The following is a 12,540-nucleotide window of genomic DNA, read 5'->3' as shown; positions in this document are numbered from 1 at the left end:
TACCATGTGCTAGGCATGAAAGGAAGTGTGAGAGGCACATAAGAAGCATAAGGGTAGAAGCACAGGAGATAGAGGGTAGGCCCTGGGGTCAAGAAGAACTGTGTTCAAGTCCCGTCTCTGATTCATGTGTGACCATGTGAAAGTCACTTAAATTCTCAGTGGCAAAAAAAAAAATTAAAATAGTGCTGCTGGAAAGAACTTTCATGGAGGGAGTTTCTACACTATGAATCCCCTTAAATATATGCATAGCTCTCTGATCTCCAACAATAGAGATCGAGACCCATTCTTGCCTACCTATCCTATGCAACTCGTGTCCCCACAGGTTCACCATAGGAGGTCCACCTGACAGTCTGGAAGCTTTCATCAATGTATCCTGGAATTGCAAGGATACAATGCAGTAATTGAAAGGATACTCAAGCTGTTCCCCTGTCATCATTTACCCTCATTACATGACCAGTCTCTGTTTTTCTATCACACATTTCCTTGATGACATCTTTTCCTCATTTTCTTCTTCATATTTATTATTTGCTATAGGTTGCAGCCTTCTCAGCTACTATATGTTGCAGTCTGATAATTCATCATAAACCTTTCTATTGTCCCCTGTGTGATAATTATTTTCATTTCTTCAGAGATTATGGTCCTTGTCTCACAACCAAATAGCACCTGTGTTAGAGTTCCCTATGCCAATAAAATCATAGGAGCAGGCCAAAAAATGTGCATGAAACTGTTCTAGATCCTGGAGATACAAAGATTTTCTTCTGAGGTCTTCAAGCTGAGAATGGATGACCACCTGACCACTTTTCAGAGAGATCTCTTTCATATGTGGCTTGGACTAGATGGCGACTGAAGAGCCTTCTAACTCAAATTCTATGGTTCTGTGAAACATACAAATGAAATAGTCTCCACTCTCAAGAAGCTTACACTTTAGGACTTTCCTCAGAAATGATGCAAATAAGGTCAACTAATAGAGCTGGTTATTTGGGAACTAGTTGGCCAGTACAACACAGTGAATGCATATTGGCATTGGATTCAAAAACTCTGAATTGGGCCTCAATCCTGCCATTAATAAGTTATATGAGTTTGGACAAATCATTTCACTTACCTGGGCTTTGTTTTTTTCATTTGTAAAATGGAAAAGTTGAATTAGATGAGGTCTAGTGTCCCTTCACTTCTACAATCTGATAATTCTATGAATCTAAGAGACTTCCATCACCAGTACAGTAACAAGACCTGCCCAGACATTGGCTTTTGGGGGCAGCTGGGTGGCACAGTGGATAGAGCACCAGCCCTGGAGTCAGGAGAACCTGAGTTCAAATGTGGCCTCAGACACATAACACTTAGTAGCTGTGTGACCTTGGGCAAGTCACTTAACCCCATTACCTAGCCAAAAAAACAAACCCATTGACTTTTACAACTGACTTTCTCAGAGCCCAGAAGACTGGCTCCTGCCTGGAATCTTCAGTACAATAATAAAGGTATGTATTACTCATCAACTCCATAGCCTGGCCAGAGCTCCCTAGTAATATTTAAGTGCCTGAGATAAAATCATGGAGAATAGGGATTTCTTCTCTCTCTCTCAACACTGTCTGTTTTCATTTCTACTATTACACGTGCATAAAAAGAGACAAGGGGTTAGGGCAGATGGCTTTTTATTCCACCAACCTGTGAGTGACACTGGCATATACCTCCTTGAAGTCTAATCTGTGCAGAAGCTCAGTCATAGCTCTCCTGAACCTTGCATGAATTCCAGATGCCTTAATCTCAGCCCTAAGAAGTCTTTACTAACAAGAAAAGGAAAACATTTGGGATATATAGTTAATAATATAATAGAACCAGAAATAGAAAGTGTTTTTCCTTTTTTTTAATTTTTTAAAATTTTTTCTTTTTTTCTTTTTTATTAATTTATCTTGATTTATCAATAATCACTTCCATAAGCTTTTGAGTTTAAAATTTTTCTCCCCCTTCCTCCCCACCACCCTCTCCAAGACAGCACACAATCTAATATAGGCTATACATTTATATTCATATTAAACATATTTTCACATTAGTGATGTTGTAAGTAGAAATTAAAACCTATACGAGGAACCATCAGAAAGAGGAAACAAAACTCAACAGAAGAGAAAAAAAATAACAATTCGGCTTCCATAGTTCTTTCTTTGGGTGTAGATAGCATCACAAGGCCTCTGGAGATGTCTTAGATCTTTGTATTGCCAGGAAGGGGTAAGTTTATCAATATTAGTCAACACTCAACATGGCTTTTATTGTGCACAACGTTCTCTTGGTTCTGCTCACTTCACTCAGTATCAGACCATACAAGTCTTTCGGGGTTTTTCTGAAGTCAGCCTGTTCATCATTTCTTATAGCACAATAGTATTTCATCACATTCTTATACCACAACTTGCTCAGGCATTCCTCAATTGATGGGCATTTTCTCAATTTCCAATTCTTTGCCACCACACAAAGAGCTGCTATGAATATTTTTGTACATGTAGGTCCATTTCCAATTTGTACGATCTCTTTGGGATACAGCCCTAGAAGTGGTATTGCAGGGTCAAAGGGTATGAACATTTTTATAGCCCTTTGGGCATAGTTCCAACTTGCTCTCCAAAATGGTTGGATCATTTCACAACTCCACCAACAATGCATTAGTGTTCCAATTTTGCCACATCTTCTCCAACATTTATCATTTTCCTGTTTTGTCATGTTGGCCATTCTGATAGGTGTGATGTGGTACCTCAGAGTTGTTTTGATTTGCATTTCTCTAATCAATAGTGATTTAGAGCATTTTTTCAGATGACTATAAATGGCTTTAATTTTTTTATCTGAGAACTGTCTGTTCATATCCTTTGACCACTTATCAATTGGGGAATGGCTTGTATTCTTATAAATTTGACTTAATTCTCTATATATTTTAGAAATGAGGCCCTTATCAGAGAGACTGGTTGTAAAAGTTCTTTCCCAATTTTCTACCTTCCTTCTAATCTTAGTTGCATTGGCTTTGTTTGTGCAAAAACTTTTCAATTTAATGTAATCAAAATTATCTATTTTGCTTTTCGTAATGTTCTCTATCTCACATTTGGTCGTGAATTCTTCCCTTGTCCATAAATCTGACAGGTAAACTATTCCTTGCTCTCCCAGTTTGCTTATAGTATCGGCCTTTATATCTAAATCATGTACCCATTTTGACTTTATTTTGGTATATGGTGTGAGATTTTGATCAGTGCCTAGTTTCTGCCATACTCTTTTCCAGTTTTCCCAGCATTTTTTTTTTCCAAAGAGTAGGTTCTTATCCCAGAAGCTGGGGTCTTTGGGTTTAGCAAATAATAGATTACTATAGTCATTGACTACTATGTCTTGCATACTTAACCTATTCCACTGATCCACCACTCTATTTCTTAGCCAGTACCAAGCAGTTTTAATGATTGCTGCTTTATAGTACAATTTAAGATCTGGAATAGCTAGGAAAACCTTCCCCTGCATTTCTTTTCATTAGTTCTCTTGATATTCTGGACCTTTTGTTCTTCCAAATGAATCTTGTTATTATTTTTTCCAACTCTATAAAAAAATTTTTGGTAGTTTGATTGGTATGGCACTGAATAAGTAAATTAGCTTAGGTAGAATTTTTAGTATATTAGCTCGGCCTACCCATGAGCAACTAATGTTTTTCCAATTATTTAGATCTGACTTTATTTGTGTGACAAGTGTTTTGTAATTGTGTTCATAGAGTTCCTGGGTTTGTTTTGGGAGGTAGACTCCTAAATATTTTATAATGTCTACAGCAAGTTTAAATGGAATTTCTCTGTCTATCTCTTGCTGTTGGGCTTTGTTGGTAATGTATAGAAATGCCGTTGATTTATGTGGGTTTATTTTATAGCCTGAAACTTTGCTGAAGTTGTTTATTATTTCAAGTAGTTTTTTTACTTGATTCTCTGGGATTCTCTAAGTATAACATCATGTCATCTGCAAAGAGTGATAGCTTCGTTTCTTCTTTGCCTGTTCTATTACCTTCAATGTCTTTTTCTTTTCTTATTGCTAAAGCTAATGTTTCCAGTACGATGTTGAATAGCAGTGGTGATAATGGACATCCTTGTTTCACCCCCGATTTTATTGGAAATTCTTCTAGCTTGTCCCCATTACATATTATGCTTGCTGAAGGTTTTAGATAGATGCTATTTATTATTTTAAGGAAGACTCCATTTATACCTATGCTCTCTAGTTTTTTTAATAGGAATGGATGTTGTATTTTGTCAAAAGCTTTTTCTGCATCTATTGAGATGATCATGTGGTTTCTGTTAGTTTTGATGTTGATATGATGAATTATGCTGATAGTTTTCCTTATATTGAACCAGCCCTGCATTTCTGGTATAAATCCTACCTGGTCATAGTGTATTATTCTTGTGATAAGTTGCTTTAATCTATTTGCTAATATTTTGTTTCAAATTTTTGCATCTATATTCATTAGAGAAATTGGTCTATAATTTTCTTTCTCTGTCTTGACTCTTCCTGGTTTAGGTATCAGCACCATATTTGTATCATAATTTGGTAAGATTCCTTCTTCACCTATTTTACCAAATAGTCTACATAGTATTGGAATTAATTGTTTTTTAAATGTTTGATAGAATTTGCATGCAAATCCATCTGGCCCTGGAGATTTTTTCCTAGGGAGTTCATCAATGGCTTGTTCAATTTCTTTTTCTGAGATGGGGTTATTTAAGTATTTTACTTCCTCTTCTGTTAATCTGGGCAATTTATATTTTTGTAAATATGTATCCATTTCACCAAAATTGTCAAATTTGTTGGCATATAGTTGGGCAAAATAATTCCTAATTGTTGTTTTAATTTCCTCTTCCTTGGTGGTGGCTTCACCCTTTTCATTCTTGATACTAGTAATTTGGTTTTCTTCTTTCTTTTTTTTTAAATTAGATTAACCAAAGGTTTATCTATTTTATTGTTTTTTTTTCATAAAACCAGCTCTTAGTTTTATTTATTAGTTCAATAGTTTTCTTAATTTCAATTTTATTAATTTTTCCTTTGGTTTTCAATATTTCTAATTTGGTGTTTAATTGAGGATTTTTAATTTGGTCTTTTTCTAGTTTTTTTAATTGTATGCCCAATTCATTGATCTCCTCCCTTTCTATTTTATTTATGTAAGCATTTAGAGATATAAAACTTCCCCTAAGAACTGCTTTTGCCACATCCCATAAGTTTTGGTATGTTGTCTCATTATTGTCATTCTCTTGAATGAAATTATTGATTGTTTCTATGATTTGTTCTTTGATTCAATCATTTTTTAGGATTAGATTATTTAGTTTCCAATTATTTTTTAGTCTATCTTTCCACGGCCCTTTATTACATATAATTTTTATTGCATCATGATCTGAAAAGGATGCACTTAATATTTCTGCCTTTCTGCATTGAATTGTGAGGTTTTTATGCCCTAGTACATGGTCGATCTTTGTATATGTGCCATGGACTGCCAAGAAAAAGTATATTCCTTTCTATCCCCATTCAGTTTTCTCCAGAGGTCTATCATACCTAACTTTTCTAATGTTCTATTCACTTCCTTAACTTCTTTCTTGTTTATTTTGTGGTTAGATTTATCTAGTTCAGAGAGGGGGAGGTCGAGGTCCCTCACTAGTATAGTTTTGCTGTCTATTTCTTCCTGTAACTCCCTGAACTTCTCCTCTAAGAATTTGGATGCAATACCATTTGGCGCATATATGTTTAGTAATGATATTACTTCATTGTCTATGGTGCCTTTTAGTAGGATGTGGTTTCCTTCCTTATCTCTTTTGATAAGATCAATTTTTGCTTTTGCTTTGTCTGAGATCAGATTTGCTACCCCTGCTTTTTTTTTTCACTTCAGCTGAAGCATAATGTATTTTGCTCCAGCCTTTTACCTTTACCCTGTGTGTGTCACTCTTTTCCAAATATGTTTCCTGTAAACAACATATTGTAGGATTATGGTTTTTAATCCACTCTGCTATATGCTTCTGTTTTATGGGAGAGTTCATCTCATTCACATTCACAGTTATGATTACTATCTGTGTCTTTTTCTCCATCCTTTTTTCCCCCATTTCTGCTTTTCTTTCTCCTCTCTCCTTTCCCTCCATTAGTGTTTTGCTTTTCACCACCACCTCCTTCAGTCCCACCTCCCTTCTATTATCCCTTTCCCTTTTCTTCCCCTTTACCTTACTGCTTCTTCCCTCCCTTCTATCCCCCCTCCCTTTTCTTTCCCCTTTCCTTCCTACTGCCTATAGTGCATGTTAGATTTCTATACCTAACTGATTATGTTATTCCCTTCTTGAACCAAATCTGATGAGAGTAAGGTTCAAATAATGCTCATCCCCCTCCCTTCTTTACCTCCACTCTAATTGGTTTTTGTGTCTTTTCCTGTAATGTAATTTACCCTTGTCTGCCTCCTCCTTTCTCAGTACATTTTCTTAGCTCAGACTAATCTACTTACTTGGATCCATTTAACCCACTTGATTAAATTATTTTTTTTTGTCATTACATCAAAGTCAACTTATATCTACCCCCTTTAAGTATACTCTTTTAACATGGTATAATAACAATACAGTTCTCAAGAGTCACAAGTATCATCTTGCCTTGTAGGGATGTAAACATTTTGCCCTTATTAACAACATATTGTACCTTTCTGTCCCATTTACCTTTTTATGTCTCTCTTGAATCTTGTAATTGAAGATCAACTTTTTTGTTGAGCTCTGGTCTTTTTATCAGCAAAGTTTGGCAGTCCCCTATTTCATTGAATATCTATCTCCTTCCCTGAAAAATCATGCTCATTTTCACTGGGTAGTTAATCCTTGGCTGCATTCCAAGCTCCTTTGCCTTGCTCATATCATGTTCCATGCCCTACGGTCTTTTAATGGAGAGGCTGCAAGGTCCTGTGTAATCCTGACAGTGGTTCCATGATATTTAAATTGTTTCTTTCTGGCTGCTTGCAGTAATTTCTCTTTAATCTGATACTTTTGGAATTTAGCAATTATATTCCTTGGCATTTTCAATTTGGGGTCTCTCTCAGGTGGGGAGCGGTGGATTCTTTCTATAGTTATTTCACCTTCAGGCTCTAGGACTTCAGGGCAGTTTTCCTTTATGATTTCCTGAAAGATATTGTCCAGGCTCTTTTTTTCATCATGATTTTCAGGTAGGTCTATAATTTTTAAATTGTCTCTTCTAGATTGATTTTCCAGGTCAGTTGTTTTACCCATGAGGTATTTTACATTTTCATCTATTTTTTCATTTTTTTGTTTCTGTTTGGCTGATTCTTGCTATCTCACAGAGTCATTAGTTTCCATCTGTTCAATTCTAATTTTTAACATATTGTTTTCTTCTGTTAGATTTTGTACTTTCTTCTCCAATTGGTCAATTGTATTTTTAAGGGATTTGTTTTCTTCAGTGTACTTTTTTTTTCCAGTTGGCCAATTGTGTGTTTTAGGGACTTGTTTTCTTCAGTGTACTTTTTTCCAATTGACCAATTGTACTTTTTAAGGACTCCTCTACCTCTCTCATTTGACTTTTAAAATCCTTCTTGAGCTCTTCTAAGAAGGCTTTTTTGGGCTTCAGACCAGTTCATATTCCCTTTGGATGTTGCAGATGTGGGTATGATAACAATGTTGTCCTCTTCAGAATTTCTGTCTTGATCTTCACTCTTTCTTTTTACTCATGGTGTTTCTTTATTCCCTATCCTTTACAGAGATTAAGCTCTCCTGCTGGGGAGCAGAGGGCACTAACCCAAGCTTCTTGTGTTGGGAGTCTAGGTCTTGGTCACTGGCTTTGGGAGCTGGGGCCTTTTATGTTGGCAGTTGGAGGCTGTAGGGTTCTGACAGTTTATCTGGTGTTGGGCTGGAATCAGCAAGACTGGGACTTTCAGGTAAATCTAGGTTGCCTGCTTTTCCTTTCCTTTAGCTTTGTTTAACTCCTTTTAGATAAGTGCTGCCAGGTGTTTATCTGCCTGGGGCCCCTTGCAGTGCTGCCTCCCTTATTTCTGTTGAGGTACTGGGAGACTTCTTTGCTGTAGAATGCCGAGGCACCTGGTGGTTTTCTGAGCTGGTTTCCACCAGTTACCCCACCCTCACTGAGGTACAGATGTTGGCGTTTGCCTGCTCGACCACCTGGGCTTCGGGATCTCCTCCTGGTTGGCAGTTGGAGGCTGTAGGGTTCTGACAGCTTACCTGGTATTGGGGGGGAATCAACAAGGCTGGAACTTTTTGGCACCTCTAGGTTGCTTTTTTCAACTCCTTTCAGATGAATGCTGCGCAGTGCTTATCCGCCTGGGGCCCTTTGTAGTGCTGCTTCCCTTATTTTTGCTGAGGCACTGGGAGACCTGTTAGCTGTAGGATGCCGAGGCACCAGAATCTCCTCCTGGTGTGCTGAAGTGGGTCTTTCCATTAGCTGGTTGGGTGACTCCTGTTTTGTACTGCTCTCCTTCCCCTAGGGTAAGAGGGGCCTTTCCTGTTAATCCCTCTAGCTACCTGGGCTACTGCACTGCTGCACCCCGTCTTTATTCTGGTTCAGCTGTTCCAGGGTTTTTTTCTGGGGTGATATTTTCTGGGTTTTCAGAGGTTGATAGGGGAGGGTGAGAGCGACTACCTTTTTACTCCGACATCTTGGCTCCCGGAACCAGAAGTCCCCTCCACAACTATTTTAAGAAGAAGAAAGTACTTTTCCACAGTATTAAGGTACTGTATAATCCAGATGTCTATTGGATTCGTTACTAAGACTGGCCATTACATTATTTAAAATAGTCCAAAATTGTCTTTGTGTGCCTTACCTCAACCTCAGTGCCAAATAGGAAGTATCAATTTCAAAATCTAGCCTCATGATTAACCAGCTTCTAGTTGTGTGTTAGATAGAATGTTTGCAATGTGCTGTCCAAGACTACAGTGATAAAGAAGGCACCTGATAAAGAAGGCAGCACAAGATGGGGTGATGAGTAGAAGTCAGAAGATCTGAGTTCAAGTCTCTACAATTAGCTATTAGACATGGACCAAATAAATTCATTCCTCTAGGATTCAACTAGGTGATTTCTAAGTTCACATTCATTTCTAGGATCCGCGCCAACTTTCAATTATCCATGACAACAGAGTATATGAATAACATGAACAAGTTGAAAACAAAAGTAACTAAAAAAGAAAATACTTTACCCATAAATTTCTCCTCTCTTCAAGCTGTTGAAAACTAACCAAATTGATACAATTGATACACACTATCTATCCTTTGGGTAAGGTAATTATAGGCAATGGAACTTATACACATTGGGGATGAGAAATGGAAGGAGTAGGTGATAATTAAATTCAGCAAACTTTTATTAAGGAATTCCTGTGTGTGGAGCACAATGGTAGGTGCTGGGGGAGTTATAAAGTTTAGATAATATAGTTTCCTCAAAGAGTTTGTTCCTTTACTAGAAAGATAAGATGGCTATATCTTAGATAATCAGCCCTTAAATAATGAAGTAGTAGGGTTTGAATTTTGTTTTTCTAAATCATTAAAAAGCATGAGACATGAGATAGGGATAAAAAAGTTTTAAAATGAGACTCATCCCTCTGTTAGCTTGGGCTGAGTAAGATTTAATCTTTTAAAAGCATCTTAGTGGTTGCCACATTGTTGTAATTGTTGGTTCAGGGCAATTATCACCCCTGGGGGCAGGAAACTTTTTTGTTTGTTCATTTCAACTATCACCCAACCTCAACCAAACATTTTGCTAATGTGTGTCCTTGGTTACTAAGAGAATGATGTAAGATGTGATGGATGGATTAGGGCAATTTCCATATAATTTACAGATATTTTTCCTAAAAATAGATGTTTGACCTTTTTTTAATCCTTTTTTTACATGACACTGTAGAGGTACCACCTACATGAGGCCTTTCTCAATTTTACCAGATATCAGCACTTTCTCCCTCCAAAAATAATTCTATCTTCTTTTATATACCTTACTATGTACATGTCATCCTCAAGTAAAATGTAAGCTTCTTGCAAGGAAGCCTTACAATTTTGTCTTTGTCTCCCCAGGGTCTATCACAGTAACTTCCATATAGTAAGAGCTTAATAAAATGTACATCCTTATAATTTTCATGTTTTTTTTTTTCAAAATCATAGTTTATAATTTGCTGAATATAAAATCACCCTCATAGGGCACCAAAATGTTCTGGCTTTTAAAAAATTCTTGACTAAAAACTGTCAATTTGTTTGACATACCCTAAATTTGCACTGGCCAAGTCTGGCCTCTGAGTCAGAAGACCTGGACTTGAATTTGGCCTTTGCTGCTTCCCATCTTTGTGTGCTTGGAACCTCAGTTTATTCATCTCTAAAATGAAAATGTGGGACTAGAGAACATCCAAGGACCATCCCAACTCTAAATGTATGATCCTATGATTGCTAAGATTTAGGATTATGTGGCCATGGAAGAGCCATGCCACCTAAGCAGATAGGTGTCAGGAAGTCAGGAAGACCTGAGTTCAAATTTGGCTTCAGACACTTACTAGCTAAGTAACCCTGAACAAGTCACTTAACTTCTGTCTGCTTCGGTTTCTTTAGGTGTTAAATAAGGACAATAGTACCTATTCCCAGGGCTGTTGTGAAGACAAAATGAGATAAAATTTGTAAAAATCCTTAACAAAGTGCCTGACACATTGTAGGTGCATAATAACTGCTTGTTCCCTTCCTTCCTTCCACTTTTAGGCAGACCCTTATTCAGAAAACCCTGGAAAACCTAAGTTGATTCTAGGACATTCCTGCCAAGTTCTGATCCACTCATTTGGCCTACTGGTTTAAACTAGTTTCTTCAATTTCCTTCCTAAAGGGAATATCAGGACCCCAAAGGAGGTTTCAGAGCTGACCCATCTTCTCTGGGCCCCTTGTGAATGCCTAGAGCTAGGTGATAAGATCCTTAAGAAATTGAGAAGCATTTTAGGGCAAGGAGTAGGGAGCTCCAAAGGTCTCACATACATTCGAATGACATGCCCACTTGACCACATGTCTTCTCTCCTTCCTGTCTTCCAAACATTGCATGTATTTGTATCATGTATGCAGTAGAAGGCATGCCCTGAGCTTTCAGTGCCCCTTGGGCACAGAAATATTCCAGAACCTACATGATCAGGCCTTAGGAACTGATTTAATTTTTCAATTTGATAACATCAGATTTGTCAAGTTAATTTTGACCAGTGGTTTACCTTATTCATTGCCATAAATCAATCAACTGCTGACTACACACCTACTTTATTCCAAAGAAGGGGGACCCCAAAGTCAAACACTGATCATCTGATCCTAGTTTTTGCCTTTCAAAAAAGATTTATTCTTGTAGTGTGATGCACCATTATTGTTTCATTCTCTTTTTAATAAAACAAGGGGACGGCATTTTATTGGATCCTTTATGCAGTTACTTGCTTACAAATCAATAGCAGGGCCTATCATTTCCAACTTTAAGGACTACTACTGGATTTAGTATCTGTATTATTTTTCTTGATTTTATATTTGTTTTCCATGTGTTTAAAGTGCTAATGACATTTATTGCTTTGGAGATTTATTGGATTAACACCACTATAACAGTTTATGGTGTTACATTTTACAAGATTCACTTAATATAATTTTAATTATCACTGAAAAATGGTTTGTAGTTATAAAAGTGCTTTAAAAAATTACAAGCTAAACCCATCCTAAATTAAAAGCTGGGGCTTGTGCCTATTAATAATAATTTTGTGAAATGAGAACATCACATGGTACAGCAGCTCAAAAGATGAAATATTCTTATTCCAAATAACAAAAATACATCTAGAAAAATAAAACTGCCAAAAGAAATGAATTCTTTGTGGTAATACTACTTTAGAACTGGGTGGCCAACCATTAAAATAAAAGTTAAGGGCTATTAACAATGTCTGCTATTTTGGGAAGAATACATATAAACTAGGGATGAAGCCTGACATCCCACCACCCATATGGTAAGTCCCCCAAATAGTGGGATGATGATTCATGATTGGTCAGTGATCATTCTTGCTTGATGTTATAACTAAGGAAGCACCAGTTGCAAAAAGACATTAATGCCTTGAAGAAAAACTTCAAAAGATTAGAGGAAAGTATGACTAACATTGCCAAGGACTACACAAATATAATGTTCCTGTGATACAGTAGCATAATTTTAATGATTTTTTATAAATAAGGACATGAATCTTTGTTTATGAATAAATAAGAGGGGATGTGGTTTAGTGGGAAGAGTGTTAGATTTGGAATGAGAGGGCCTGGGCTTGAATCCCAATTCAGCTGCTTATTCCTTTTGTGATTTTAGATAAATTGCATAGCCTGGATAAGCCTTATTTTCCTCATCTGAAAATGGCATTTCTGTGTAAGCAGGGACTAGACAATATTTAATAGAAGCTCTATGTCCTATGGGCCTATGTTCCTACCAAACTACTTTACCCATTCTTCCCCCTATGTGTCACGCAAGGCCCAACCTTCCTCTGTCCAGCTCTATTCCTTCACTCACACTGTCTCCACTTGTTCTGACTTCCCTTCAAGATCCTTCAGCCA

The sequence above is a fragment of the Vombatus ursinus genome, unplaced genomic scaffold (genome assembly GCF_900497805.2).
Source record: "Vombatus ursinus unplaced genomic scaffold, bare-nosed wombat genome assembly UNPS02000582.1, whole genome shotgun sequence".
Classification (NCBI taxonomy): Eukaryota; Metazoa; Chordata; class Mammalia; order Diprotodontia; family Vombatidae; genus Vombatus; species Vombatus ursinus.
Note: the sequence above shows the minus strand (reverse complement) of the source record.